Here is a 24,477-nt window from a genome sequence, read left to right as displayed (position 1 = left end):
GGGTACCTGTAGTGCAAAACAATATGTAGCCAGATCAAAAGATAATGTGTTTCTAAAGTGTATTCATGCACTGACGGTCCAGTATTCAATAACAATACGTAGTTTAGGCTGTTCAAAGTCCTCAAATCCGACATGCGACATTGCACTGGAGCTTGAATATGTCGTGGGTGGTGTGACGTCAGATCGTTGATAGATCGACAGCCAGCCACAGGGATGTGTTCAGATACCAATGTAAACAACGTCGAGCGCTCGCAAACAAATGCTGAGAGATTGAGAATATGGACGATGAAAGATTGTCTGATTCAGCAACTGGATACTTGTTTGAACCTTTAAAAGCAGACTATCCCCATTTAGTGAATTGTGACAGCGATGATAGCGATGATTCTGATGAAGTTGATGCCGAAGGACCGGCGGTCCAGATGCTTCACCGTGCGGACCGTGCACGCAAGTCGGCGGACGTTTGGTGCAGTTGTGGGAAATGTGTGCCACAGAAAACAGACATAGAGTGCATTTGTTGTACGAACTTATGTCCGATGATATAGCAGGGCTCTCAAGTTTTGAAGACAGGCAAGCGTGAGATTTCCATCAGCACCCGATACAGCTGACTGTTGCGCGCGTCGGCACCGAGCCGAAAAGAGTTGTCAACGGGGGGGGTGCTAGTGACTATTTCTACTCAACAATCGATCGGCGTATTGAGCACCCCTGCATTCAAGCATTAAATAGCCGAGAGGTGTTTTCAGCGTGAGGAATTAGATGTGTGGCGGAGTGCGTGAGATAAGACCGAAATGCGTGAGTCTCACGCTCAATGCGTGAGACTTGAGAGCCCTGATATAGTGTCATTAGACCTCATCTGCTTCACACAAAGAGTGAGCTTGATAGCTACATCGCGCATAAGCCAGCGCTGGAGATGTCTTTCATTGATGCAATGTTCGCCGACATGTTCGGGGTGCTAGTGACTTTTCTTTGCTCCGTCCGTCCCGATGCGCGCAAACCGATGTCGGGAGCTCCGCGCGCGAGACGGCGGGCAGAGGACTGTCAACGCAACACGAGAGACAGAAATGACATGCTTCTGCTGTAATGTGGCGCTATAGAGAAAGTGACAGGGGCGGGCCAATTTTTTAATGTCATGCGATCTACCAATACTACGCCGCGATCGACTGGCAGGTCGCCGTGATCGACGTATTGAGCACCCCTGATATAGATTGTGTAATTCTTGAGGCCACCGATCTATCCCAAGAAGCAACGCGTGTAGAAGTGGCTCCGGATTGGCTGAATTCCTTTCAACGACTCTACGTCATAGTTAGCTTTGAGCTGGAGTAAATAACTAGCAAAATGGCTGCGCCCACGGATTCGGAATTTTGACAAAGAAATGTAAATCCTCGGGCTATGCGTGACTTGTTGACAATAGCGGCGGGGTAAATATGATTTATTTGATGCGCCGAATGGATGTAGCACGTTGTTGTTTTGCACTACAGGTACCCTTTAATGTTGAACATGACTACCAATTAAGTGTTGTGATTTAGAACTAGACTGGTACATTAGTCACTATTTGTCTTATTGCAGACATATTGGTCCCTGCATATCTGCCACGAGATCATTTCCAAGATATTTTGGTACAGAAAAAAAAGAAAATGTTCATGGAAATTTAAAAAAAGTTCATTCATTAAAGCTAATTTAAGGGATCCTTCTTTAAAAAAGTGTGATGATTGGTGGGCGACGGTTGGTGCTGGGTTAGCAGTCCGTCTTTCAATCAATCAGAGGCTCGGCGGCTCGATCCTCGGTTAGCACTAGTCGTTCTCCTTGAGCAAGACACTTAACCTCGACTTGCTCTCCGTAGCTGTGTCTACGGTGAATGATTGTAAATCGCTTTGGATAAAAGCATCAGCTCAATGATTCTGAAAAAAAACGTATTTATCGTTGTCTAATTTTTTTTACAGCTCAAATACTCCTATTTGTGTCGGCCATACATCTAGCATTATACTTGTAGGATTTGATGTCTTGACGAGATTAATGACTAAATTCCGAAATTTAACAATGCCTCTATGTCTCATCCATCTCTGTCTATTCCCGGTGCAGATAAAGATAGAAGAGCTCATCGTCTTTAATTGTGTGGTATTATGTGGAGTTGGGCTTAGCTGAAGATGAGAATAGCACAGAAGTGCACTTTAGTTAATAGTTTTAGAGGTTACTGGAATGTGTCACTCAAAATAATAATAACACATTTCACAAATAGACTATCCAAGCACAAGAAGAAATAAATCCCGGCATGCTGGAAGTGAAATGTCGGGTGACGTTTGGGAAATTGCCGCTGACTGAAACGACAGTTTCACAGCGCCACCTGTACCCCCCTTTCTCTTGTTGCCAAAGCTCTGCCAAGTCTGTTGTCTCAGTGTTTCTGTGATCTATCTAAACTTCAATTTGACTACATTTTTCAGAGTGGTTCATACAGAACGATGAAGGCCTGATATGCAGCATTAGGATTCTCTGTCAGACTCAAACCGGACAAAAATTGATCTTATATTGAATGATCGTATTCTGGAAGACTGCATACTGCGTTCAATAACGAGGGCGGAAACATATCGGGCATTGGAAGGTCATTGGAATAGAAACAGGGCATGAGATCAATAACAACAGTCTGTTTCTCTTTGCATTCCTGGTTTTGATCATGTCTGTGTTGCTTTACATACTTCATGGCTAATGCTCTTCATTTGATTGAGCCTTAATTCTCCATAAGCAAGCAAATCAATGTTTATTGCATTTTTTCTGAGCTTTTCCAACATAGGCTATATTTTAAAGTGATATTCGATACAGATCTCACAAAACACCCACAGTCTGGTCATACCATGTGTTGCCTTACCTTGCCCTAATCAGGTGGAGATATTTAATGGTGTTGGTCCCTAAGCCTATAAAAAGAGCATTGAATGAACGAAAGAGAAAAGAGCAGTGAGAATGTTGTTTGAGCTGTAACTGTGGGTGGTTAGTGCTGTTTATTTTTTTAATCATTGCTTTTTCTCGCAGAAAAAAACCCAGCAACTGATGTCCCAACTTCCATGTTGAGCTGTGAGAAATACTCCAAGTACTATGCCCAAATACATCCTGTTGATCCGATTCTATAGGAGAAGCCACCCACTGGCTTGGGCTTTAAGATGCTAACTATAGTGTCACTGGTTTGTGTCCAGCTGGGGGTCTTTGTCACATGTCATCTCCTCTCCCCCCCATCATTTCAACGCCAATCGCTTATATCCACTGTAAGAATGCATGTAAAACCCTAACAACTGTGGAATTTATAGCCACATCTGTCTTTTAAATCACTGTTTCGCAGAGCCAGGACTGTTCATTGTTTTAAATGACTAGTTATTGGAACAATTGTATCATTCTTTTTTTGTCTTTTTCTTTTTCTTTTTTTAAAATCTAATTTGAACGTATGCCATTATAGAGAGACAGGAAATGCAGACGTGTGAAATGGGATCCTAACTGCCCGAATCAGCCTAGAACGTAATGTTTGAATGTGTCATGTTGCACCCCTTAAACCAGTCAACCACCAAAACACTCAACCAAATGGATTATTACCCGTTCATCAACAGGTTGGAAAACGACTGCTTTCATTTTAACTCTGATGTTGTGTCGGAGTTATCATGACGTTTATTTGTCCCTCCTTAATGATTCAGATGTTTGTTTTACTGACAAAATGTCTTCACAGAGTTTGTTCTGAGTTGTTGTCGTCGTCATTTAATCACGCACATTATTCTGCTTCTACAATATTCAACCTTGTGCTCTGTGGGTCTCCCCTTTTAGATGCAGTGTCATGGCCACTGATAATGGAGGAGATAATGTACAAAAGCGTTTTTTAAGCAGGCAATATTGTCAAAACAAGAGTGTCGCCTCAAAACTCCACCTGTTCTTAGTCTGTAACAAGTGTAAAAGTTCTTCCCAGTCATTGTCCAGGAGATACTGAGGCCTATAAACTAGTAGTTTGATTCCGACTGCTAACAATATACATGTCCTACTCCAGGCTTTGATAAATGGCTTCATGCAGCTCCACTTCCCCTGAGATATAAATGCTTTCCCCGACGCCTGCTGGGCGAATCGAGGTTAATCCTGCTCCATATTGAATCTGTCTCTCTAGAGAATAAAGGCTCTTTTAGCATCCTCCATTGTGCCAAGATTCCATCCTCCTTTGGTCTTGCTGAGTGGTTTTGTCCAAAGTTACTTAACAGCTGTAAGTTGGCCTTTATGTCTAAAAGCAGGTCCCTTTCTCACAGAATGTCACTTTTTTTCCCAGAGAAACCTCTTCTGTGTGAACACAACATAAAACAGTGCTGACATTTTCAAGGTTTTGATATATCTGCATTACATTAAATAAGAATATACTACAGTATCAAGTAGTACATAGTGGAGCTACAATTGAGTCATTACTGTGAAAGTGTCATTATGTCATTGTTGACTTTGTAGCACCTTTCTGTGGATGCAAGTCACCAATTTGTACTGATATAATATTATCTGTTTTATGACACCAGCATTGTAACACCCTGTAATGTCTGTGGACCGTAGTCGTTTGTGTTGGTACCAGATTAGTCTGAGGAAGCAGCTCCTTATTCTTATTACACGAGTGTGACAAAGATAAACAGTTCCTGTTTAAGACATCTGAAACCATAATTATGACTCCGATGCAATGTTTTATCTATGGAAACTGGATTTTTCCATTATGAGCTTTCAATGCAGATTGCAGAGTGCTGGTATTGATAGTTGTACAATTAGCGACTTGATAACTAAGAATCTTTGTCGCTTTAACTTTCTAATCTCTGTCTTTTCCTGTCACTGCTTTTCTGCGTCTCTATTAGTTCAACAGGAGAACAAAACAAATGCTGTTCCTCAAAGTTCCTCATTCTTTGTCTCTTGCTTACCATATCTCTCACACACACACACACACACACTTGACATGCATTCCTAGGCTGCTGAGTGTGTTTGGAGTGACGGTGTAACGTCATAGATCCACTGCTCTTCTTTTTACACAGGCAGTGGCGGTGGGAGCGTCTTCACGGTAGCTCGCGCCTCTGCGATCGATATCCACCTCTCACTCATCTCTTGCCTGACGTGTGGCGCTGCAGCTTGTCTAAATGCTGCCAGCTTTCCTCTGGACCCACAAGTTGCAGAAAATCACACAGATGCACAACTAGGTTTCATTTAAAGCTTTAATTTAACTTTAATAGTGCCCGCCCTCCAGTTCACACTCGGGTAAACTCCGTTAGCTCTGTCAGCGCTTTTGTCGTAGTTAGCACTGTTGCCGCTGTGAGCCGACCGCTCGCCATCGCCATGTTGGGAGGCAATTTAAATGCTCTCAATCATGCACCTTTTAGTGCTTATGTTAGTTTACGGTACATGCTTGCATGTTTTGTGTACATGGACTATATTCAATATTGTCTTGGTGCGCGATTCTTGCACCTTCCGCCAAAAAAAGTTCCTCGTTTGTTTGTGAAAACATTCTTTGGCAATAAACCTGTTTCTGATTCTGATTTCTGGTGTTAATAGATGATATGAGAGTATTCTGATGTGAGGTCCTGGGACAGGGATGTATGTGTACAGGTTGTAAAGCCCTCTGAGGCAAATTCATAATTTGGGATATTGGGCTATATAAAATAAACTGAATTGAATTATTCAGACTGAGGGCTGATTTGTTACTGTTTGTTTAGTTTTGCTAGTAGGCAAAGGCACTTGGCCTTGTCACAATCTACATTTGTTTTATTCGGAGTGGCTGGCCTTGCACAGGGACCTCGTCCAGTTCTTCACCGGGGACGCCCTGTGTCAAGTGCTGATAATCTGCACTTTCAAGTGATAAACTGCAGTGTCTGTGTTGAGTTGACAGCTGGGATGGTGTAGGTTTTTGAGTTTTTTTTATTTTATATTGAGTGTTTTATGACGAAAGTTGGTGCTGAGAGGCCTGATTACGTCATGGGCTTAATGTCCGCCTGTTAAAGCCCTCTTTGCATGGTCATTACGGTGCTCTGTGCATACTTTGTCAGATTGGCTCTAACGTTTTGCATCTGCCTGCCGATGTTCCCCTCTCAGGGCAATCCAGTGGCTTCAGGCAAATCTGTAACTATCAATGCAATGTCTCAACTTTCTCTGAATGAATACCCAAGTGTCAGCATATTCATGAGGCTGTGCAACTCGTGTCGGTTCTGTTTTCCCAATGGAGTAGTCAGGTGAGGGGAGAAAGTGACACCGGGTAAAGGATACTTGTGACACTTAGTCGTAGGTGCCTTTGCCAAGAAAGCAAGAATCCTCTCAACCTTTTAGAAAGACCTCAGGTTTCAGAACATGACCATTTCCATGACACGGGACCACCATCTGACTTCAGTCTTTAACTTCAATGAATATGATGGGCAAAGGGGTGTTGGCTTTGACTTTCAGCAATAATAGTGCCCATGGACAGTTTGAATTATGTTGGTAGCCATGATATTCTAATGGTGACCAGGTGTCACACAGGAAACAACAAATAAAGAATGGTCAGAGAAGATTTCTCAAATGGTCACTGCACCCTCTCTTTTGTGCTCGGATAAACACGCCCTGGTCCGATCCCTGTACACAAGGAGAGGAAATTCATATCGATCCCCTTATAACCTTATCCCAATATGGGAGGGGAAAAAAAGAGTATTTTTTTTAATGTTATAGAAATAGTGCCAGATTCAGATGGTTTTTCTTATGTTGCTATTTTTGACACTTAAGTTTATTTTAGTTATTTATCCGTGGCACCGTCCAAACACCTCTAACACGGCTACCCTGGGTAACGCTGTTTACTTTGATTCAATGGTGGCTCCACAAGCATGTATGTTTTAACTTGCATGCACAGCATCCCACTTTGAACCAGTCATACAAATATAAGGAATGTGCAGAGGAATATTCGTATACTATGCTTTTGTTTGTGTGTGGCCAACATAGAGAGTAAAGTTACATGCATACTGGTCAGTGTAACTTTGACTTTAATTATGAATGTAAATTGAGCTTGAACTTTCCCTTTTTTAGTATTCTCAAACTGTTTAACGAAATAACTTTGAATATTACTCGGTCATAGTCGGGCTTACCCTAGACAGGATTAGATTGAACATTTCAGCAAACCTCTAAACATCCACTTCTAAACTGAGACTGGTTTGACTGAGATTTCTCGCTCCCTTGACTGCAGTCTTTTTTACGCTGTGGGAAAAAGACACCTCATCTATGCCATCCAGATCTACACCAGGAAGCGGATTATTGGTCGATCTGATTGAATCCCCAACTTTCCTCCGTCTTAGGTTGACCACAGGTCAGGCACTATTCCAGGCTTTGGTGGAAAGGTGTCTTTAGGGGCTGGAAGCTCAATTTAATGATATAGATGTTGAAATGTTCTGGTCAACTCCCAGGAGAGAGAAAGAAAAGCCAAATGAAGGTAGAGAACTGAAAACCAAATGTATTTGGTACTGATGTGAGGTTCAGTCGAGCCACTTCCTACCTATGTCTCCTTGCCGACTATAACCTTCACCGGGCTGCTTTCCCATCCTTCCTCAGGTCAGAAGCATTCAATGAACAATCTGGCAATCAAATCCTAATTAAAAAAACTTGGCCGCCTCACTAATGAAGATGAACTGCTATTCAAGTTTAATATCTTGGTAATTATTGTACAGAATGTTAGGCTCTACATCAAGTACAACACTAATGTCACTTATTGCCTATGTTTACAGCAAGATACATTTTAATAGTTGTGCTTTAAGGCTCAGGATACTTAAAAAATGTTCTCTGAAAGTAGTGTAGAGCATTGCTTTATAACTAATAAACACACATTTTCAAAGCAAGCCGTTTTACCAGCGGGACACAATAATGACATTATTATAATGCAAGTGTATCTTGTGCTGCAGGGAGAACTCAACCCTTTAATGTAAAATTCACTCCTCTACTGTGTTTGTTACCTTCGCATTGAAAATGCAGAAGGTTATGTTTTGATCGCCGTGTATTTATTTATTTATTTGTATGCGTGTTATTCGCAGAACTCAAAAAGTATTGTACCGAATCGCATGAAATTTGGTGGGATGATTGTTTATTATCCGAGGACCAGTTGATTAGATTTTGGGATCGATCGGGTCAAAGGTCATGAACAGGTCAAAATCTTCTTGAATCGCATGAAATTTGGTGGGATGATTGATTATTATCCGGGAACCATTTGATAGATTTTGGGATCAATCGGGTCAAAGGTCAAGGTCATGGAACGGTCAACATCTTTTTTTTTTACATTTTTGTCCAATTGGCATGCAACTAATGCCAAAATGTTCATAATTCAATGCCCAAGCTTGTGATATGCGAAGGTATGCGCTCTACCGAGTGCCCATTCTAGTTTACCTTGCATTACAACCTTTTTCTGACTGCAGTAAAATTTCCTCCACCAACTTTATCTTTCAGAATTTTGTTTATTCTGTTTAAGTATTTGGACATGGGACGAAGTTAAACCTAAAGACAAAGGCAGCGAGCCCCAGGGCAAGAGGGTGCGTGGAGAGCAATAATTAGTAGGTCAGCCATTCGAGTGCTCTTCTTTAGTGCCCTTAGACCTCGTGTTATTCCTTGAAAGCCTAATCTGCTGTCACGTTGAGCAGCGAGTGTTCACGTTGTCCCCGTGCTTTAGGTTCGTGATTTTTCTGCCTTCATGCAGGAGGGAATGATTACGTTTATGGTCTGTTTGCTCTGGGAAAACAATCCAACTGTTTTACTCCTGATATCGATACCGGTGCTTTGGGTATCGGCAAATACGAGCCGATCCGTTTGCTTTAAAGCTGTAAAAAGCTGTATGCCTTGCGTACGGAAGTGACTGGGATCATTCTTTATGTATATCGGGCTTGGCTTAAACATTGCTTTCCTCCCTTTTATTTAAAGAAATGTAACAAATAGATATACATTTCCTGAATTTATAGTCATTGTTAAAATAATAAATTTTGCACAAACTTGGTAAAAGATAAACACAATTCAAGTGGAAAACGTTTTCATCCAGCAACAAAATTGTTTGGAATTTAAACTGAAAATATAGAATTTTACAAATGAGATTGCCAAAAGAGTTGAGCATTCTTCTGCACTGCATTATTCAACACTATTGATGGACAGATGTGAAAGTGCAAGGACTGTGTATCACTTTATTTCCGGGGTTATTGCAAACGGATCAATACAATCCTATGCGTCAGAACGTCAGCCAGTCGTTTCTCATCAGTTATTCAGTGTCAAGACACGACTATATTCCCAGTTGGAGCATATAGTTCTTGCATCATGGTTATATTCACACCCTTCCCCATTGTTCCCTCTAATCAAGCCAGAGACACAACTATAAATCAGTGGGCAGGATCTAGCCTGGACACATTTTATGAGTCAGACATGGCTCTCTGCTGGGAAAGTTGGCCCGCTCTCAGTGTTCTGATATAAATGTAACTTAGTGAACAGCGCTGGTTAAACAATGTGGCAGTGCTGAAGCCTTCTATAACAATAGTATTCAATTGTAGGGCTGGGGTGGCTAATTGTTCCCTCGCTGTATTTCCTTTGGCCCAATTACATGAAGTTATGAGTGTGATTTGAAAGTAAAAGACTTCGGCAAAAGCACAAGCCTCTGCAGAGAGCGATGGTGTTGTGTATCAGCTGTCACATGGCAGAGACCTTTATGGGCGTTGCCAAAATCCAGAGGGATATATCAAGGAAAATCCATGTTTTCTTTTGTGAGCAATCGGTGTGTAGTTTGACAGCGTAGGAGTGGAGGTAGAAAGAAATACAGGTCATGCGGTGAATGCAGCCTCACCCCCAATAAACGTGCACTTCTACATGGTATGCAGTTTATTTTATTGCACTGTGAATTGGTCCCAAGAAGAGACTTAAAACCTCAATGAGAATATGTAGGTCAGCTATAGGAGTAGGGATGAGAATTGATACGATTTTAACGATTCTGATGCCTTATCGATTCCTTATCGATTCTTTTATCGATTCTTATTGGGCAAGGGGTGAAAAAAAGAGCACAAACGGGTTTATTTACATTAATTTTCTTTTATATAATTTTCTATAATGCTGCACACACCATATACAGTATGTATACATACACATTTACATTTTTTTAAATAACCAAAAACATTTATACATATTCCTCTTGAACTTAAAATAAAACTTGCATAACTTAAATAAAATGTATTCTGTTTAATTTAAACATGTTCCTAGAAATTACAGTGCTCCTTCCTTTTTTTTAAAGGGTATATGAACTGAGCTGCCAACAATGAAACTAGCAGTGGCAAATACCAAGTGTGCAACCATCAATTGTATGGATCATCAACAATTGTTGTGCAGAAAAATAAGCATGTCTGCTTTCTCCGGGAGAATACGCGATCTCTCAGGACTTATTGTGTCTCCAGCCATGGAGAACACTCTCTCAGATGGGCTGGAGGATGAACACAAAGATATGAGGAGGTGTACAAGACGTTCTAGCTGTAGCCTGTGACCCAGACAGACGACCAGCCTCTGAACCGGTCTGACTCTGAACGTCATCAGCTAAATTGGATGGCAATGTTGATTATTTATATCGTGAAAGCTGGTTTACACAATGAAACAAACGGCACGGACAAAATCGCTGAGCTGACATAAAGCCACATTAACCCTTGTGTTGCCTTAGGGTTATTTTGACCCGAATCAATATTACACCCTCCCCCCGCCTTAGGATTAATTTGACCCCATTCAATGTTTAATGTCGGTGTTCTTTCGGTATCAACAAACAAACATAAAGTGCCTCACACTTAAACTTGGAAAACAATATTAATTCTAATAATTTTCTGGAGGTTTTAATTGCTGGCGTCAAATTGAACCCAAAGGGTAAAATATGTTAGAAAATATAAAGGTAACAGGAGGGTGAAACATTGAATCGGGTCAAAATGACCCAAAGGCGGGGGGAGGGTGTAATATTGATTCGGGTCAAAATGACCCTAAGGCAACACAAGGGTTAAGAGGGGAGACGAACACGACCTCTGCCTCAATGTAGGGGGCTGAAAATGGAAGCTAGCGTAGCTATATGCTAAGTTTAATAATGGATTGAAAATCGATATGCTCAGTTTAATAATGGGATAACACGAACGTTTGCTGATAACACACGCCCTCCGATAATTAACACCGTTACGATCAAAGATTTCTCAAAACTGGACTTTCAATCCAAACGTGAAGTGATCAATAACGGGAGACCAATGCCGGAGCTCAAATGTATGCTTCAAACGAAGGGACAGAAGATAACTTGATCGACTCCACACAATAAAGGCAAATTGCTTCACACAGTGAGTGGTTGTGATCACTTTTGAGGAGTTTACCTTGGACAGAAAGAGATGAAGCGCCGGCGTTAGCTGAGCTGCTGCAGCGAAGACATGACATTCCTGTCATTTAATTCCACGCTGTGTTCAAATGCTTATTCATATTAGTTGTATTTCCTCCCTTCGACGAAATAGACTTTTTACACACGTTACAAGTGGCGTAGTTGTCATTTTGTCATGTGAAATAGAGCCACACTTTAGAACGCCTCTGCCTAGTTGCCATGTTTGCTGCAGTCTGAAGAAGAAACTAAAAAAGTTTTAAAACGCCACAGAGGACCGTTAGCAGAACCGTTAAAGAATTTGGCTGACGATCCCAAACAATCGGTTCACTGGGAACCGGTTCTAAAACAGAACCGGTTCTCGATTCCCATCCCTATATAGGAGTGTGTATTATAAAAGGTTGTAGTTTGAGTTCTTCCATTCAAACCATGCCACATTCTGGGTCACAGTGTCTTCAGACATGTTGTACCCTTTGTGCTTGTTCTTGTGCCAAATGCTGTCCACGTCTTACAAATCCTTCTTTTGTGTGGGGCCACATTAATGAGGAAATAGAAATGAGTGCTCTTTTTGTAACTTTGAGGATGGCATGGCCCTTTTTTAGCCGACCTTGGATCAGCCCTTCCTCTCATGTCTTTCTGTTTTCCTCTACTTGCTGTCTGTGATTGGCTGACATCTCCTCCGCACTGCCTCCCCCCTTTGTCTCTGCCCCTCAAGCTCCGTCAGCTCGGAGATCCTCTCTCAGTTCACTTCTTATTGAGGTTAGACATACTCGAGTGCTTCCGCCTTGCTCAGTGAGACAATTTAAAGGCACAGATTCCCTCTCTGCGGCCCATCACAGTGCACTTTTTGATTTTCCATTAGAGCATTAAGTGGTTAACGGAAGAGATCCATGACTCGGTCTATTTATGCCCCGCAGATGCATTATAAATGTGATATCAAAGGACCGGCGAGAGGAAATTTCTTTAATTGTCCACCCGGACAAACTGCTAAAAAATGTGAGGTCAACGATCCAGGTCACTGTGACATGACATTTGGCCATAATTCAAGAATTCTTGTGCTAAATGTGGCAGGGTCACACTCATGTCTAGGGGGATGAAATGCTGAGGTGTAATTTTGGATGTGGATGTACACTGCAACATCACTGGTTGGTTTGCCCGAGGCACACAACCGCAAAGCAGTCATTCCAGTTTTTAACTGCTTCAATTATGTTTGAGTTTATGCAGGTTTTATACTGAACAACCTCGGTAAAGCCAGGACATTGGTGATTCAAAAAATATTTATTTTAAAGTATCCTGGTTAAAGTGTAGTTCAAAATACACAGAAATATGTGTGTGTGTGTGTGTGTGTGTGTGTGTGTGTGTGTGTGTGTGTGTGTGTGTGTGTGTGTGTGTGTGTGTGTGTGTGTGTGTGTGTGTGTGTGTGTGTGTGTGTGTGTGTGTGTGTGTGTGTGTGTGTGTGTGTGTGTGTGTGTGTGTGTGTGTGTGTGTGTGTGTGTGTGTGTGTGTGTGTGTGTGTGTGTGTGTGTGTGTGTGAGAGCATAGCTGGTGCCATGCTGAATTGGTTGAGCGATTACAATATTGCATGTGTGGATGTGACTTGGCATGTGTTAGAAATCATATGTGTTTTCTGTGTGAATTGATGTGTGTTGCTTTTTGGATTTGTGGTTTATCACACATCTCAGCTGTTTGAGAATACATAGTTTTTTTTTCACATGCAGATTTAAGAGTCATATCAAGGGAGAACAAAAGTAAGACCAGAATGGGCTATTAAAAACTGCAGTTCAGCTGTAAACAATGAACACTATACTGTAAGTCAAGTGCAGCCAATAAGAAATAAGAGTCCACATTGTGATTAAAAGGATAATTCAAAATGTAAATCATAGTGCGAGTCTCCCTGGAGTCACATCCAACTCGGGTGTGTATTTCTTGAACGTCAGAGTACGAGTCCTCCATGAGTGTGATAGTGTTTAAGGGTCTTTGTTTGTTTTAGTTGTAACTGCCAGTGTTTCTGTTGACTCAGTAAACACGCGTGCTCGACAGAATCCGGTTTCTTTCCGTCAAAAAATAATAGAGAGTGCGATCAGTTGTGCTCTTACTTTGAATGTCCTTTTATTGTTGAGCTGGATGAAAGGCAGTCCGTTCGAGACGTTCTTAGGCGTCCTCTCTACCTTAGCTGGAGACGTACTGGCTCTGTAACCGACTGAGAGTGGTGTGTGTGTTCAGGTGGAAAACAGACTGTCCATTTGGCCCAGAGAGACTTTAGCGGTCCCCTGGGAGCGAGGCTGGGCGAGGTGGGGCTCCACCCTCCCTAACACGGTGGTGTGATCAGGAGGAGCATCGGAAGCTCCGACTCCGGGACTGAGGCAGTTTTGTCTATTTGTGCTGTGCGAGTTAAAGTGAAACCGTACTCTTACTTTTGTGTCTCCGAAGGTGAGACAGGCTGCTCCAACAAAGGCTTCTGGATGCGGTGTCTCCTGCGGCTCAGGTGAAAGGTAAGCTGAGCGCTCACCTGCAAGGCCACTCTTTAATGACTTAATAATGCATACACTTACCGTATTTTTTGCACTATAGGGCGCACTTAAAAGCCTTTAATTTTCTCAAAAAACGACAGTGCGCCTTATAATCCGAAGCGCCGTATATATGGATTAATTCTGGTTTTGCTTACTGACCTAAGCGATTTTGTGTGGTACAAGGCGCTCACGGCGCTAAGTCAAAATGTTTTAGTACGACTTTGGTAAACTACAAAGCCGCACCGCTTGCAGCATTACGGCTACTGTAGCCAGGAGCGTCGCGGAGTAATACATACTGTAGCGACCCTGGGTCAGGAACGCTACGAGACGTAGATGGCTTATAGGGTGTTTATTCAAGGAACATAGAACAAGCTACTGTTGGCGTAGCCTACGCCAAAACGACAACAAACCGCCGTGAAACCTCAAAACCAGCTTCACGTCTGCTCCGGGTCATAGCTCCGCTCCGAACCCGCGAACACAACAACACACACAACAACATCACTCGCTGTCCAATCACAGACACGCCTCACAGCTACCAGCTCGTGAGACGTTCACTTACATCCGGACATAACATTTCCCTCAGTCCGTTACAATACTGTGCTTCACCATAATATTACAGTGTGTGTATAAGGATCCCAAAATACAACAGAATAAGGTTGGTAGTTATTGTGAATACGCTCATTAACGTTTGAATAATGTTGAGAATTATTGTGAACGCGTTTAATAAAGTTTGATCGACTGACTTATCTGACAGTTTTTTTTCCGCTTAATGCGCCTTATAGTCCGGTGCGCTTTATATATGAAAAAAGATCGAAAATAGACCATTCATTGACAGTGCGCCTTATAATCTAGTGCGCCCTATAGTGCAAAAAATACGGTAGTTAAATTGGCTATCTCTTTTAGCTTCAGTTAATCACATGGTTAGCATGTGCCATTCACATGTTGCAGTCCCAGGTTAGGTTGCATTCTCTGAACCTGTTTTCTTCCTGTTATAGACCTCAGGGGTCGTTCTACTTTCAAGTGCATTTCTACCCAGTGTTTCCAGGAGGGAAAACTTCCCCTTTAAGCAGAAATAATGAAGCCACGTCTCTTAAGATGTGAGAAGTACATGTACTTTCTGTCTGTATCACATGTTTCAGGACACTTGGTCTCTGCAGCTATTTGATCATAATGTCAGTTATTGCTCCGAAACTTCCACTTGTGCCGTTTTGGTGACTTGTGCGTTCCCATGTGAGAACTTGTGTGTCCGCGTTGCAACGTTGGAGCTCAGTGCCACATTGAAAGAGGAAAAACTGTTTGACACAACTGAGATCAGCAGCTTGCAGGGTGTGTCTTTTTCATTTGGTTTAGAAGGGAGTCAATGTTTAAGGTTGCAGGGACATTTGGCTCCATATTGGTACTTCAGATACTCAAAGTCCTTAAACAGGCAGTTTGCCTGGAGTACATGTTGATATTTCATACAGTTGCAGAGGAAGTGTAATGACTAGCTACTATTTTTCGCCTCCCATCCTGAGCACACTGTGTATTTCCGTCTCTCCTGGAAGGATACGTGTACACGTGTCTTCCACATTGTTTAGCTGTCGAGCAGGACTGGAGACAGTCAGCTCTTCAGCACATCGGTCTCATGGGGGAGAAGACTGAAACCAGGCGTTCGTGTTACGCTCACTCAGACAAATGTTCCCCTCTTACTGTTTCAGAAGTCCCTTTTGCTGTAGTGAATTCACACCGATAGAAGAGCCACCGTTGTGGTCTGTGCCTTTGGTATGCTGAAGCTGTGTTTGCCCTAAGATGCTAGGAGACTGTCCAGCGGTAGCCATGAAAACACACCACTTGCCCGCTCATATCAGTCAGGAAGCGTTTGGATTCAGCCTTGCCCAAGCTGTTTATTTTGGCATGTGTCGGCAGCAACGAGACGTGTGCGATTTCACTGGAAATTACACATTAACCAGGAGAAATGACTCAACCTGGACCCAGCAGCCCACACCCAGGATACTATTGCCTCACTATAGGCTGCCTCAAAAGCCACACATTCAGACTACCTGGTGTACTGTGATGGTCAGGTAAGGGTTATAAATACTTTATAGTTAATGTTTCTTGCTACTGACTGACGAGCCACATAATTCCCTGTCCTGTCCTGCATTAATAAAGCTTAGGATTGTGCACATGATGTAGAGTTCATTTATTTACTGGGTACAGAATTAAAAATATAGATAATGTGGGTCAACAGATGGAGGGTGTCTTGTGTTTGTTCTACATTTCCAATCTATCACATCAGCAGGAAAACACACTTTGTTTCTTCTCAAGAATACTGTGGTCCCAGTTTGTTTACACAGGTGGAAAATGCAGAAAGCAGAACTTTGTCATATTCAATGTCTCAACCAGCTTAACTTTAAACCTCTCTCTCTCATTTCTTGGGTTGTGATTCATATCTTTGAATATTGAGATGATAAAATGTTGTTTATCTTTTCCAGTTATACATTTCCACTCAATACTTTTGTGTTTCAACACTTTCAGCAGGAAGTTTCCCTTTTTCATATGTTTTAAGCTATTTTCAGCTGTTGGCAGCTATGTGTAGCTTTAAAAAAAATATTTAAGACATTTTCAGATATTTCCAGACATTTTCAGTTATTAATTTCAGATATTTTCAGCTATTTTTTCAGATGTTAGCATTCCAACGCATTTTCAGCAGGAAATTCATTTTCTAGTTTATTGTGTTCCTGTTTGTTGGAGAGTGGCTTTATCCATCTTTGTGTTGGACCTGACACTCTTCCTGTTTATTTGTTACGCATGTGAACCAATCTGGACTTCCAATTCTTCCTGAAACAGCAAAATAACGGCAGAAGTTAAAATGTAAATCACCATCTTTTTAGGGCGGCAGTTGAAGTCGATGATATGAAGTTTTCAAACCGTGGCAAATAGTCATTTGCACTGATCCTTAAAAAAGGCGATTGTTAAACTGGCTGGGGCCTGTCTGTGTGGAGTTTGCATGTTCTCATGTTTAGGCCTTCAAAAGACATGCCGTTGGGTTAACTGGAAACTGCTAAAGTGAACATGTGTGTGTCTTCATGCGTCAGCCCTCTGATTTGATGGCTTATCAGCGAGTATCGCGAATGGATAGATGATCCTGAAATGTATATCACACTATTCCATCCTCCTTTCTATCTACTTCAACAAGTTGGTTCTTATGATAAGCACTCCGGCTAGAATAAGCCCGTCTAACTGCTTGGTCGTTGCTCAAAGCTTCTGTACGAGTGTCTGTCAGCGTGGGATTGATGCAGGGACAGAAAGAGGGCAGGCGGTGGGAAGAGATGATCCATTGACCCAAATCTTAAATGCCATCGTCTAATCAGGCACAGTGTTGCAGTTCGGGGCTATCGCCCAGTCTTTGGATTACCTCCCCTCCCCCCCTTCCTACTCGTTGCAAGTCATGTCTAAGATGTATGTGCTTATGTGCAATGGTGTTTTTTGTTTCTCCTGCTCCCACACTGTACCCCTCTAGGGGCATAGTCGGGGGGTGGCTTTTTCTTTTTCTCGCCTCTCTTCCCTCATGTTATGCTGTCATCTTTCATCCACCCTTTCCTAGATGGCGCCGCAGACGGCGCCTCGGTGTCTTGGTGCGCGATTCTTGCACCTTCCGCCAAAAAAAGTTCCTCGTTTGTTTGTGAAAACATTCTTTGGCAATAAACCTGTTTCTGATTCTGATTCTGATTCTGATTCAACTGTCACAGCATCAGACAGACGCAGCCAGAGCCTCCAGAGCAGCTCTTTTGCAATATTAGGATGCTATTAAAAATAAACCGTACGCTAGTACTTGAGTTTTGCAAAAGAAAGTTGTTTATGTCCTCAGGAATGAGGGGTGTGTGTTTGGGAAGCATGGAACTAAAATGTTGATTAAAAGTAAAAACTATGCAGATGCTTTAATGTTCCTGCTCTCGAACACTTGAGTTTTTGATTGCTTTCGCTTCGTCGCATATCTTAGCAATCATGCTGCATAGTGTAATTTGCAGGATATTATGGGTCATTTAGGAACACCAACATTTGGCATGTGGGTGGTACCATACAGGCTCTATGAAAAGGAAGAGTTTATGGAGGAAAAAAAGAAGCTTTTATACATGAATAATGAATTATAATCAGTCAGGGATTCAGTAGAGTTGTTAATTTTTATCATTTGCATATAATTGGTTTTTACTGCGAGTAATAACTTGAAGAGAAAGAAAAGAACCCCGATGCATCGATATGACAGCGTGGCCATTCTCTGAGTATTTACATAGTGCAGGTTGTTCTTGTGTTAAGGAACTACACGTTTTCTTTGAGCTTATACTATAACTACTCCATAAATGATTCAAGCTGTTTTTACAGTATTAGTCTCTGAACCCCCGAGCAGTTTTCTGGGAACGGAGCAACCGTGGCTCAAAGTAGAGTGAACAAAAGAAAAAAGTTGAATTTGGAAATTGGCAAACAATAGGATCTATATATCAAAAAAATGTCCACGTGTTTTTTATGTTGGGAAAAAAAGGATGCTCCATGTGGTATATCTATTGAGCTTTTCTATTTTTACAATCTACTCCTCTGTGCATTCTGTCCAGCAGTTTAGTTTAAGTTTCACCCAATCTTTGCCCTATGATGGTTATTTTCAGCCAAATCAATCTTGGCTTCCTGGTGGCGCTGAGGAACGCAGCATTTATTATTTTATTTTGTATTTATTTTTAGAGGATCTGATTCAAGTGGACGGTTTATTTGGGATGAAATTGGAAAAGACACGTCAAATAAAATATTGCAAATTTAAGCTTAGGAATGTTGATGGAAGCGCTCGTCACACATGATGTGTTCAGGGCCCTCAGAAAGATGAAAATCCAACGATTATGACAGCTTTTACACCTTCTGTCGATAGAATAAATGTCGTTTTGACGATTTTTGAAGGAAACATGCTTTTCTATCCCGCTGGTGGGTTTTGGGGTTAATGAGCTCAAGGGCTGACTTGTGACATGACTACCAAGTGACTGCTTGGACACTTGCACTCGGAGCAGATGACCCAAGTCTTGCTGTGGCAGCATTCATTCATTTATCTTGGCTCAGACGTACAGACGTCTAAACCTCTTGGAACATGTCAAGATGTCCCGTGATACACTAACCCAAAATGAAACCCAAGATAGCAAAAAAGACGGTGGCCTTAAAAGTATGTTTAAGACAATAACTCTGCCTTTGTTCTGAATTAAATGAAGGCAGAATATCCTGTAATTGGTTAAACTACAATATCTGAGCTCTTTATGCATCACATTTGCCATTCATTGCAATTTAGATAAAATTCCAATCCATACAAAACTATGATGTGAACTGTAGGTTAAGCAGACTTCACATGGCACAAAGGACCACCATTACCTTGTTGTCCATTATCCCTTCCTCAAAGGCTTCCTTCTGTCCAATCTGCTGGCAGACTTCTTCCTCCCAGGCCCTCACACCTCCTGCCTCCCGAGGAGAAAGGAAGAAGAGCCCCCGCCCTCGTCACACTCACTCATCTGAGTACCACACTTTGGCCAGCTTGTAGTCTGTGCTGGTTCGGACTCATTTTCTGCTCCTTTTGTCTGTATCTATTTCTCTGCAACCTCCACCTCTTATTTCCTTTTCTGACGCACCATTTTTTCATCTCTATAAAAAGGTCCTATCATGATGTAACTGGGCCTTTTATATTTGCTGCTGCAACTTAAAGTAGAGCAGAAACTTAATTTGCATCTCCTTATCTATAAGGTGCTACATGATATATAAAATTGACTGATTGCTTTCTCGATTTTTATTAAAAGTGTAAATATGGCATTTCGAGCTGGAAGGAAGCTAGATATCAAATGTCTCGATAACTCGATAAACTGCTCCTTTGGCATCTGACCAGTCATGTGTTTGGTTACCCAGTCGTCTACTCTACTTTAATTTTGATGCCACGATGAAAGATATTCTCGTGCAGTCTCGTCTTTCTCAGCAACATCATGCTTTTCCCTCAAACTCTTATAATATACTTTTTTACATAATAATGTCCACTTTTGCTAAAAATATGTATGCATGTTATTAACTCCTGATAATAATCTAAACAGTTAAATATCCCATGAAATGGTCGTGGTAAATCAAGACTAGGAGATGGGGGGGGGGGGAGGGTTTCACAATACAAGACAGTCAGACAGGGGGTGGGTGTTCTACTAACTTACTTAACAATTTGGCATTATCTCTTCCAAATAATGCAGCCATGTAACTATCCATTTACAAAATGCAATTGCACACGTTGGGTTGCTCATGACCCCGGTGACACACGGCAACAGTTAATAGTCAAAAATGTATTAACGATTGTTACAATGGTTCTCTTTACGAGGGAAGGGTCTCGGGTTTTTCCTTCTCTGCACTATTATTAGATCGCCCTTTAACAATCCACTGTCGATCGACCGATAATGAAAACTGAGGGTGGCTTTGTGAATATAAAGTAAATGTTGACCCCTGCCTCTTCTGTGGTAGTCAGTGCCTTGCTGAAGGGCACTTTTTAAAGAAAATGAATTGGACCTCTCCCAATCATAGCTTCCCAGCCAGGCTGGAGATTCACATCATCAGCGTTGATGTTACCAGCTCACTTCATTTTCAATATTCCATCTTCTCAACCCACTTATTATCTGTCTTATCTCACTAAAACAGGAGGATGGAAGGTTGAAGGTCTACAAAAGGTCGATGATAATTGGGTTACAATGATGGATCTGTCTAAATATTTCAAAGTCACTGAGGTCACAAAAGTCTCAGCAAAAGAAAATAGAAAAAAAGCCCTTTGGGTATTGCCACCTTTTTCTTTGACTCTCCCCTGACCCCCAAGACCGTTGCCCCTGTAGCCTTGCCCTCTCGGTGGCTTTCACACCCAGCCTCCCCTGACCCTCTGGCCACACTACTTAAAAATATCCTGTGCAAAGGGCAGACGGAATAATTATCACATACCTGGGCCACTGCAAATCAGAGTCATGGCGTCAGCCTCTCCAAGTAGGCCACTGAGGTACTAATGTGTGTGTGCATACGTGTGTTTGTGTCTCCATGTTGATGCATTTGCATATCCACAGAGTTCCCATGCGTGGCATGTCATCAGCTGAGCTTGGTTTGACCTGCCTAATGGGAGTTGTCACACAGCCACCGCTGGCCTGGATCCAACCGTACAGACAACCAGCTGCTTGGTCTGTCAGATCAAATGTGCTTCCTGGGTTTGACACTATAGATTCAGGAGCTGGAGCGGTTCCAGATTCATCAGGAAAGGGAAACACATGCTTTGCTGTCGAGGGATATAAACTTTGAAAGTGGTTGTCAGTGGCTGACTGAGCTTGACTTTTCATTCGGGTTATTTGTCTTATTACTTTAGTGTGGCTAGATATGTGTTGAGAGATTCATGGTTAAAACACTACTCTAAAACTAGTAGTGAGCTTAGTGGTACCTATGTTGTATTGTATGTTTGCAATGGAAATTGTACACACTGCAGTCCAATTATTGATTTCAGTGCAGTTGGGGCTCAACGTAAGGATGTGATTGGGGCAGAGGAGCACAGAGTGACATAAACTTGTAGATATCCTTTGATACACAGATTTTTGTTGTTGATGTTGCCGTATCTCTGGCTCTGTCTTCAGATAGATGTTGGTTAGTCTTTGCTCTCCTGCTTTTCACCCTGCGTCAACCAGAATCTGAGCTCATTCCCTTGTAGGGAATCGTGGGTCTTGTTTTCCGGCTATGTTTACATTGATCTTTCCCTTCTCCCTCACAGAAGACTCTGTTCCCAGAGACCGGCTGTGTGTACGAAGGGAGGTTGTGTCTCCTGCCAGCTTAACTCGAAATGCATAGAACAGTGTCGGCACTCTTTCCCATTTGACACGTCCTAAGCCTTTCTCTCTGTGGACAGAGCTTGACAAAAACTCGAATAACCTCTGCCCACTTGCCTGGACTACACACGAGCCGTAATGTACTCCATCAGATGAGCAAGACCGTGAAGAAAGTTAATAGATGGTCAAAAAATAGCTACATGTACAATTATTGTCATTACTGCAGCATCAGAGAGGGCCCTGCTGGGTGGAACAGGGTGGAGATTGTGGTTAAATGGTCTAAGTGTAGTGGAGTTTGACCATAGTCCCCACGCAACACGGGATGTTTTCTATTTTAAGTCCGATCAAATGTGAAGTCTGGATGGAAGACATTTTCTCCATGCGAGAGCCTTTTAAATATACCTGCACCCCCCCGCAAGACTCTGAATAGAACAACTAACCACACATCCTCCCACAGCGTCACAACAAGACCCTCCTTTTTAAACTCAAACCGTTGACCTGGTTCCGCCTTCTTCATGTCCTCTCACACACAGTTGATTTTATTTAGTTTGAGATTTTTAGATGTTGGGAATTACCGGGACTGATTTAGGTGTCAACTACATAGTAAATGAATATGTGTGTTCCTGGGAGTATTTATCAATGTCTTGATACGTTTGACTCTTGTGCATGATGGTAAAATGTCCTGCACAGCATGGGAAACATACAATATACCTTGATTGTGTGTGTGCATCTCTCCTCAATGCACCATTTGAAAGAAGAAGACACACAAGTGGTCCGTCGGTACTGTGTGTTTAATGTTGACGCACATACTGCCCTCTGCCAGGCCTACTGGTCTATATGTAGGTCATGTGGCCATCCATTAGTCCTGTCGTCATTGGAGATTGAGGGTTAACAGAGATGGGGGTGCTGAAAGGAAGACAGATGGAGTGATGGAAGGATGGAGGGAGTATCTGGATTTAATCTCTGCCGTCATATTAGCAACAGCTGGCTTGATGCCGGCTGTCAGAATTGCAAGGCTCTTACACTCTCACAAGCACACACACAAGCACACACACACACACACACACACACACACACACACACACACACACACACACACACACACACACACACACACACACACAGGTGTTATCGAGTCAAGACAACTGACATTTGTCTGTCAGTGTCACTGATATTTAGATTCTGATTGAGAGTAATACTTCTTCAATAAAAAATGTAATACTTCCCATACTAATACTTTAAAAAAAGAACAATCATTTAAGGATCTACTGTCATAAGCTAGGTTGAGATTTTAGGCTAGGTGTAAAGGACATACGGCTTTTAAATTTTGTTCCATACTTGTGTGTACTGTCATTTTTAATCCAAGTCAAAATGAGAAGATGTTCACCCGGCCAACGCTATGGTTGCAAATCAAAATGTAGGAACATGTATCAGTCAGGGCAGACCTTGTTAAATTATTAATATGCACATGATTGGGAGGGATGGTTTAAAATGTTTGTTTCAATTTCTAATTACCTTTTAAATTGAACTTGGAGCAGCAGCAGTCCCCACATGAATACAATTAACCTACATGCCCATTTTCAGGTTTGTCCTATATTATGTTTGCTAGACCACAAAAATCAGTTTGCTGATTTCCTAACTGTCTTAATAACAATCTTGATCAACAGGAAAGCGCCCAAACCATTGGACTTTTCAATAACTTGCACTGTACTGTGACGTTATTCCCCTTTTGTGCTTTACATACAAAATCAGTATGTCATGTCCACCCAATGAAAGCATTTCTGGACTAGGATTGTCCACACCGTCTACCTTTCCCTTGCTGGACTGCTGCCGCTTGCGTGTTTTTATATTGACAACATTGTTGTCACCTGCTGGCATAAGGTCACGACAAAGGTCAGAAACACACCTTTTGTCACCGTCTTTCTGCGGAATAGCTCACAGAAATGGTTTGTGGAAGCGGCAGAGAGCTGCAGAGACGCATTTTGTACCTCATAAACAATACGACGAGGCTCCAGACGCTTCAGAACTTTGATTTCACATCAGGGCCAGGAGATGAGTTGGTACCTCACAACCTGTGACAACAACAGCCCATTATTCATTCTAGGCACAGGAGCTCCGCCTCATCATCCAACTCTTCTATCATTTCTTTCCAGCCTCAGAATTGTCTTCGGACAAACTAATATGGAACTATTGAATCAAATCCAATCCCACCTACTGCAATCCATCACAGTGCAGAATGCAACGGCAGACAGCCACACAAATAGAGATCAGGCATTAGGGGGACTCCATCGGGCAGTTCCCTCCATAAATAGCTTCAGTGTTGACAGATTGGGTGTCGGTGTATAATTTAGGATTACTAGACATTGTGTAAACCAAAAGTTTTGGGTTTTGGACCTTTTCTGTGTGAACTTACAAGGTCAACCTCTTTCATCTGATAAGCAACAGCTGTACAATACAGGAGTGGACAGAGCCAGCCTGTGTGCGTAGCTCGGTCTCAGTGGGTTTAACTACCGTTGAACATCTCCGTGTTCCAAGCCAATGACAACATCTTGCTTTTTCTGTTTCAGAAAAATATGAATTGATTGCAGCTAAAAACATTAACTTTGTAGTTTGTACCCACAGTCGCTCCTGTAGTGGTGCTTTGATATGGTTTCACTATTTCAATGCAGAGTTTGCACCATGAAGTTGAATTTAGTTAATAATAATTATATATATATATATACAATACAAACTTCTCAGGGTTACTATCAGCCACGACATCTGCAGCCCAGACTTGTATGTCCCTTAGAGACTGAGATTAATGCTC

General features: G+C 42.0%; 1 protein-coding gene across 2 annotated transcripts in view; it reads left to right on the top strand.

Moving 5' to 3' along the window:
- The window catches only part of osbpl5 (oxysterol binding protein-like 5), a 55,855-nt gene that overhangs the window by 1,018 nt on the left and 30,360 nt on the right, over positions 1–24,477 (top strand). The window contains exon 2 of one of the 2 annotated variants that reach the window (XM_056415715.1): positions 13,769–13,830. The exons of the other annotated variant lie outside the window; for it this stretch is intronic. The gene's annotated coding sequence lies outside the window, so the exon portion shown is untranslated. The remainder of the gene's footprint in view (positions 1–13,768; positions 13,831–24,477) is intronic. 2 annotated transcript variants of the gene reach the window in all.

The sequence above is a fragment of the Pseudoliparis swirei genome, chromosome 6 (assembly GCF_029220125.1).
Source record: "Pseudoliparis swirei isolate HS2019 ecotype Mariana Trench chromosome 6, NWPU_hadal_v1, whole genome shotgun sequence".
Classification (NCBI taxonomy): domain Eukaryota; kingdom Metazoa; phylum Chordata; class Actinopteri; order Perciformes; family Liparidae; genus Pseudoliparis; species Pseudoliparis swirei.
The sequence above is the reverse complement of the archived record's forward strand: the minus strand, read 5'-3'. Positions and strand labels throughout refer to the sequence as shown.